Genomic DNA, 8057 nt, shown 5'->3' with positions numbered 1-8057 from the left:
CAGTGAACACAGAGGTGCATATATCTTTTCTAATTAGTGTTTTCGTTTTCTTTGGATAAATACCCAGGAATGGAATTGCTGGATCCTTCAGTAGTTCTACTTTTAACTTTTTGAAGAACCTTCATAATGTTTTCCATAGTGGCTGCACCAATTTACATTCCTACTAACAGCGCATAAGTGTTCGCTTTTCTCCACATCCTTGTCAACACTTATTACTTGTGGTCTTTTTGATAATAGTCATTCTGACAGGTGTGAAGTGATACCTCATTGTGGTTTTGATTTGCATTTCCCTGACAATTAGTGATGTTGAGCACCTTTTCATGTAACAATGACAAAAAGGTAACAGAGATGCATCAGCAGAAGTGTAATGCAAAAAGTAGAACATAATTGTTTAATGTGATAGAGGGGACAAAGCTATATTTCTAAAGTGATGTTTTATCTAATATGTGATTTTAAAAATATATGTATAAAAAATTAATACACTAAATATTTTAAGTATTTGACTATTTAACCTACATACCTAAAAGTTATAAATACAAGCTGGTCCACGAATGTGTTGTTGGGTTTTTTTAAATTATTATTATTTTTAGTTGTGGTAAAATACACATAACATAAAATTTACTGTCTTAACCATTTTCAAGTTTACAGTTCAGTGGTATTAAATACATTCACACTATTGTGCAAACATCACCACCATCCATCTCCATAACTTTTGATCTTGCAAAACTAAAATTCTGTCCCCCCAAAACAATAACTCCTCATTCTCTAGTTTCTCCCAATCACCATTTTACTCTCTGTCTCTATGATTTTGACTATTTCACGTAAAAGTGGATCATACAGTATTTGTCTTTTTGTGACTGGCTTATTTCACGTAGTATAATGTCCTCAAGGTTCATCTACATTACAGCATATGTCAAATTTTCCTTCCTTTTTTCAGGCTGAATAATATTCTGTTGTATGTATAGACCACATTTCGTTCATATAGCCATCCATCCATCAGTGGACACTTGGGTTTCTTCAACATTTTGGTTATTGTAAATAATTCTGCTATGATCATGGGTGTACAAATACCTCTTTGAGACCTTGCTTTCAATTCTTTTCTGTATATAGTTAGAAGTGAAATTGCTGGATTATATGGTAATTCTATTTTTAATATTTTGAGGAACAACCATACTGTTTTCCACAGTGGTGGCACCATTTTCTATTCCCACCAACAGTGCACAAGTGTTCCAATTTCTCCACATCCTTGTCAAAACTCATTGTTTTCTGTTTTTTGACAGTAGTCCTCCTAATAGGTGTGATGCTGTTTTTGGTTTTGATCTCTTTAGGAAATAGAAAATTGTCATATATTTGAGCAATATGCTACTTTCTAACATACATGCGCAAGTATGCATATGTGTGGAATAAATCCCTAGAAGTGAACTTCCTGGCTCAAAGGATGTGTGCATTTTATTTTATTTATTTATTTATTTTTTAATTTTTTTTATTTTTTTGGCGTTACGTGGGCCTCTCACTGCTGCGGCCCCTCCCGCTGCGGAGCACAGGCCCCGGACGCGCAGGCCCAGCGGCCATGGCCCACGGGCCCAGCCGCTCCGCGGCACGTGGGATCCTCCCGGACCGGGGCACGAACCCGCGTCCCCTGCATTGGCAGGCGGACTCTCAACCACTGCGCCACCAGGGAAGCCCTATTTATTTATTTTTAAAAATAAATTTATTTATTGTATTTACATTTTTTATTTTTGGCTGCGTTGGATCTTCATTGCAGTGTGCAGCCTTCTCATTGCAGTGGCTTCTCTTGTTGTGGAGCACGGGCTTTAGGCGCGAAGGCTTCAGTAGTTGTGGCGCGCAGGCTTAGTTGCTCCGCAGCATGTGGGATCTTCCCAGACCAGGGCTCGAACCCGTTTTCCCCTGCATTGGCAGGCGGATTCTTAACCACTGTGCCACCAGGGAAGTCCATGTGCATTTTAAAGTCATCAAATTGCCCCAACTGAGGTTGCCCCAATTCACACTGCCACCAACAGTGTGTCAGGAGCCCGTTTCCCCACACCCGAGCCATCGCAGCACATGATCAATACTTCCATGCGCTAATGCGTCTCCTAGTGCCTCTGTTTCTACTGTGGAATGAGGTTCCTTCACCCTTCCTTCTGGGCCACAGCAGTCACCCACACACTGAGCCCTGTTTCATGTCCCAGATGAGACCCCCCTCCTCAGTCTCATATCCTCCATACCACCCTCCACACAGGCAGCCAAAAAGATTTTTCTCAGGTCCTGTCCTGTCTGCCTCTGGGGAATCCCACACCTCCCCATTCCCACCTGGTCCAGCTCAAATATACCCTTTTTGTGAATCCTGCTTGGATAAGACTCCAAACAGAATGATTTATTCCCTCCTCCTGTGCTCCTACTGTTTATAACTTTCTATTTAAAGCAGAGCTTGGTGTTCAATATGATCATTCACTCATTCATTTAACAGTTATTTACTGAGCATCTTCTGTGTTGCCAGCACTGTTTTGTGCATTAGGAATAGAGCAGAGAAAACTCTGTCTTCATGGAGCTTACATTCTAATAGGGGAACAGACAATAAAGATCTACACGTAAAGTAAACTACACACGGTATACCTGCAAGTAAGGACTAGAGAGAAAAATCAAGCAGAGAAGGAGGATTAGGAGAGCTGGAATGGTGTGTGTGTGTATGTGTGTGTGTAGCTTTAAATAATGTGTCCAGGGATGGGAATTTCCTGGCGGTTAGGACTTGGCGTTTTCACTGCCGGAGCCCGGGTTCGATCCCTGGTTGGGGAATTAAGATCCTGCAAGCCGCACGGTGTGGCAATAAATAAATAAATAAATTAATTAATTAAATGTCCAGGGAAAGTCTTTCAGAGAAAGTAAAATTTGAGCAAGGACCTGAAGAAGATTAGGAAGTGCAGTAGGTTGAATGGTGGCCCCAGAAGGATATGTCTATGTCCTAGTCTCCAGAACCTCTGAATGGAAGCGTAATGGGGAAAAAGGTTTTTGCAGAGCCGTTAGAGAATGAATTTATGTTAAGTAAACAAATTTGTGGTAATTTGTTATGGAAGCCCTAGGAAACTAATACAGGAAGCAAATCTTGTGGAAATCTGCGGTGGGGAAGAATGTTCCAGGGAGAGAGACTCTCAAGGACAAAAGCCCTGGGGTGGGGATTTGGTGGCTTATGGACCACCAAGGAGCTGGAGCTGCTGAAGCAGACTGCACAGAGAAAGTGGTAGGAGTGAGGCCAGAGCCTAGGGAACCAGATCGTGTGAGACCATGTAGGGTCTTGCTGGCTTTGACCCTCAGTGAAGTGGAGCCATGGCCGGGTTTTGAGCAGAGAAGTGGCATGATCAGACTTACAAAGACATAAATGAATGCATAGCAGCCACCATATCACATCCTAACTGTGTCCATGACTGCTAAACTCTGAGCAATTTGAGGGCAAGGGACTATAGTAAATTTTTTTGCATCCCTAGGGTTCATCACTAATAATGAAAATCACTACAAATCAATGAGAAAAAGACCAAAAAATAGGCAAAAGAAAAATTCAAGTGTTTAACAACCATGAAAAGCAACCGGATCAATTGCATTCCTAGGAATTTATCCAAGAGCAATGAAAGCATGTGTTCACAAAATATTTGCATATGAATGTTCATAGCAGCTTTATTTATAATAAGGAAAAGTTTAAGCAGCCCAGGTATCCATCAACAAGAGAACTATCCATACAGTGTATCCTTATCCATGTATGAAATGTATCCATACAACTGGCTATCCATTTGTATATCCATACAATATATATTCAATGAATATTGTATGGGTATTTGCCTGTCCATACAGTGGAACACTATTCAACAATAAAAAGTAACTAATTATTGCAATGACATAGATGAATCTCACAAGACATAATGTTGAATGAAAGAAGCCAAACACAAACTAGTATGAGCTCTATGATCCCATTTATAGGAAGTTCCAGAACAGCCAAAGTTAATCTCTGATGAAAACATAAGAATGGTGATTGCCTCTGAGGAGTCAGAGCAGAGATTGACTAGGTAGGGACAAGAGAGAGTTTTCTGGGGGTCATGTTCTAAAATATATCATAATAAAGGTCTGGGTTACACAAGTGTATGCATTTGTCATAACCAATCAAACGATACACTTAAGATTTTTGCATCATCATGTGTAAATTTTACATAGAGATGAGGGGGGAGAGCGATAGACAAAGACTGAGCTCTAGTTAATGATATACATGCTCGAGTGTTAAAGATGAAGTGTAGGGCCTCCCTGGTGGCGCAGTGGTTGAGAGTCCGCCTGCCAATGCAGGGGATACGGGTTCGTGCCCCGGTCTGGGAGGATCCCATATGCTGCGGAGCAACTGGGCCCGTGAGCCATGGCCGCTGGGCCTGTGCGTCCGGAGCCTGTGCTCTGCAACGAGAGAGGCCACGACAGTGAGAGGCCCGCGTACCGCAAAAAAAAAAAAAAAAAAAAAAAAAAAAAAAGATGAAGTGTAGTGACGCCTGTAACTTGCTCTGAAATGTATCAAAAAATAAAGACTGATGGATGGATGGATGGATAAATTGATATGTGCTAAAGCAAGCCTAGTAAAATGTAAATTGCAGAACCTACATGATGGGTAAATGGGTGTTCACTGTACAATTCTTTCTACTTTTCTGTATGTTGAAAATTTTCATAATAAAATGTTTCTTGGGGGAAAGAGGCTCAATAATCAGGGATGTATAAATTATGAGACTATCTTCCACCCCTGGGATCAAATTACAAGACTCTATCTTCTACACTCTGGATTGCCAAAAATGTTAAAGACTAGGGATACAGTGGGCACAAAAGTGTGGGGTTTCTAACACTGCAGGTGGGTGGAACCATGGTGGTGCCCCTGCAAAGCCATTGGCCCTGACACCCCACGTGCTTCCTTCCTGTCCCCTTCCTGCCCTGAGCTTCTTGTCCTTTACATATGTTGTATACAATGTTGTATCCTGTTTTCCCCTCAGCTTGGATTATCAACATTTCTCCACTTCTCTAAAAACTCTTAGTAAACATTTTACTTAAAAGAAAACACATATTGCAGGATTTGAGTGTTTTGTTTTGATTTTTTTTTATGGTTACAAAGTTCATTGTAGAAAAATTAGAATGTTCAGAAAAGAACAAGGAAGAAATAAAAATCCCCTGACACCCGTTGACATTCTGTTGGTCCTCCTTCCTGTCTCCTCTGTGCACATGCATGGGCGCGCAAACATACACACGCACCCACACAGATTTTTACGTTTGTGTGCATTTTAATAAAATAGGGATCCTATAGGACATCATGTTTTGTTATTTGCTTTTCTTAATAAAATTCTTCTGGGATGTGGTTTTATAGGCTGCCTGGTTCTCTAATGAGGGACTCATTTTTCTCCATTGTTGGGGTCCAGGTAGGGTCAGCCTGGTGCTTGCTATGCCCTTGCAGAGCCCAGGGCAGAGACAGGCCCACCGACACCGGCTTAGAGATGTGCAGGCTCCTTGGGTCAGAGCGCCTGGCAGAAGTACCTTCTGATCCTGAGGGAGTCCCCCTGGCCTGGCCTCTGGCCCCTGGTCTGGCTGCCCCAGCTGCTCCCATCACCACCTGGTTCCAAACTCAGCTGGGAGCAAGCCGGTCACCCCTCCTCCCTCAGGGTTCTGCTGCCAGTCCTGGCATGTGCTGGCCTGTCCTGAGTTGCCCTTGGCTGGGGCGGGTCGGGTGAGGGTGGGCCCAGAGTCCCCCTGAGGACTGTGGGAAAAGTCAGGCATTTGAGGCCAGTGGTCAGGGTGTCTTGCTTCAGCAAGGCCTTTGGCCGAAGAAGCATCCTCAGTCCAGCCCTCAGCCTGGAGGAAACCCCTGTGCCCCAGGCTTCATTGTATTGTCAGGATTTCCTGTTTCCTGGCCACCTAACCTATTTATGGGCCACAATGGCCACTTCCCTGGGGAGGCCCCTACTGTACTCGGGCCATTCTCCACAGGCCTCTGGGCTTGGCCCACACCTCCCATGACGGTCCAGCCTGGCCTTTCTCTGGGGTAGGGACAATAAATGGGTGTCACCTCACGTGCTAATTCAGTAGATTGATAGAGCCTGCCAGGCACAGCGTGAGGCTTCTGAGGCTCTATCTGGGCTCAGCAAGTCTGACAGTCCATCAGCCGTGAGCGCTGTGTGGGGCTGGGTGACGCCCTCTGCCCAGCCCTAACTTCCTTTCTTGTCTCATCTCCTACCTTGCTGCCATGCCCCACCCCTCCAGCCACAGGTCCGCTCTCTCCTTTGAACATGACCTGCCTTTTCCTGCCCCAGGGCCTTTGCTTTTGTTGTGTCTCTGGCCTCTCCTGTCCTGAGCAATTTAATCAGGCAAGATTTATCAAATGAAGCAGACGCTGTTCAGCTCAACAATTCTTACTCAACCTTCAAGGCCCTGATTCTAATGTCACCTCTTCGGGGAGGCTTTCCTGTGCCCCTAAGACTGGCCCCCCATATTCCCCTTCCCCAGCCCTGGTACCATTCTATAGGAGAGGCCACCAGGTCAATTTTCTGGGTATCTGAGATCAAGTTCTCTAGAAGCAGAGCCTGAGATGCAATTTTTAGGCAAGTGGTTTACTGGGATCCTCAATCCATGTGAAAGCGAGGGAAGCAGAGAATAGGGCAGAGAAAGAAGCCAAACAGGGTGTGGTTTCAGGAGAAATCTTGCCTCAGCCTGATCCCCGAGGCCTCCAGATTGTGAACGGTACCAAATACACTGTGGACTCCAGAGGCCAAGGGACCTGGCTGCTAACCGCCCATGTTGGTCAGTCACTGCTCATAACCTCCCGAGCATCTCCAGGTGATGCGGCTCCCATCAGCCAAGGGCAGCCTCTGGAGGGGGGTGAGCTGAGAGCAGCCCATAGCACAGCGGCTCAGGGATGGGAGCACCAGCCCGGGCATCTGGGCGGACATGAACAGCGCCTGCAGCAGGGAGTACCCCACCAAGTGGGAGCTGCCCACAGCAAGTGTGGAATCTGAGGCACCCCAGAGCCCAGAACTGGGCACCCAAAGACAGACGTGACACATGGCATACTGCTGAACCCAGGGAGGGCAGCAGCTTCAGGGCTGGTACTGACTCTGTGGCCTGAGCCTGGGTATGTGGGGGTCACCCCCTGCCCTAGTGCCTTCCCAGCAGGCCTGGTGTCTGTGCCCCTGGGCCTCATCTCCTCTGGCTGTGTCCCACCTCCCTCCCCTGGGTCGTGTTGGTCGGCCCGGCTGTGTGTCCAGCAGGCTCTATGAGGGCCGCAGGCCTCTGTGCCAAGGATGTTCTGGACCTCTCCCCAGCCCTGTCCACCTTCCACTCCTCTCTCTGCCTCGGGCACCATCCCTACACAAGTCACGTCTAGATGGGTAAGCAGCTCCCTAAATCCCTCCTCCTCTTGGAAGCCTCCCCAGACCTGGACTCAGGAAAAAGGTGATATTGGGGAAGGGGCATGGTTCTGGCTGCTTCCTGTCCCCTGGTGGTGGTAGTGGCGGTGGTGAGGGTGGTCTCCAGGCTGACCAACCAAGGAGCTGGTCTCAGGAGGCCTCAGTCATCCAGCCAAAGGCCATGGTGTTTAGGCCATGACGAGGGGGTCAGGGTACAGAGCTGGGGTCTGGAGAAGAGCTGGTTCCCTTTGAGCAGGCTGCGGGAGGAGGAGTTCACGTGCTGGAAAGGGGTGGGACCAGGAAGGGTGTCCAGAAGCTTCACTCAGCAACCCTACCCTGCTGAGCCCTGTGTTTGGGGAGGGAGGGGAAATGTGGTGGGTTTTGGGCCAGGCAGAAGAGAGCGAGGAAGGGGAGTGCGCCTGTGTTGATAACCCCTCCAGGAACAGGTTCACGCTTAAAGGAAGGAAGAGAGAAAAACAGCCCACAGCTGGGACCACCAGGCAGGAAGCTGGAATCCCAGCTCTGCCCCTTTGCTTTGCAACCTGAAGCTCTGGGCCCCTGGGCCTCAGGCTCCTCAAATTAATGACAAGGAGTTGGACCAGGTGGCCTGCGGGGATTCTTTGGGCTGGAACAACCTGCCGAAAGTCC

This window comes from Mesoplodon mirus, assembly GCF_964341445.2.
Source record: "Mesoplodon mirus genome assembly, chromosome: 19".
Taxonomy (NCBI): domain Eukaryota; kingdom Metazoa; phylum Chordata; class Mammalia; order Artiodactyla; family Ziphiidae; genus Mesoplodon; species Mesoplodon mirus.
This window is presented reverse-complemented; position numbering follows the sequence as displayed.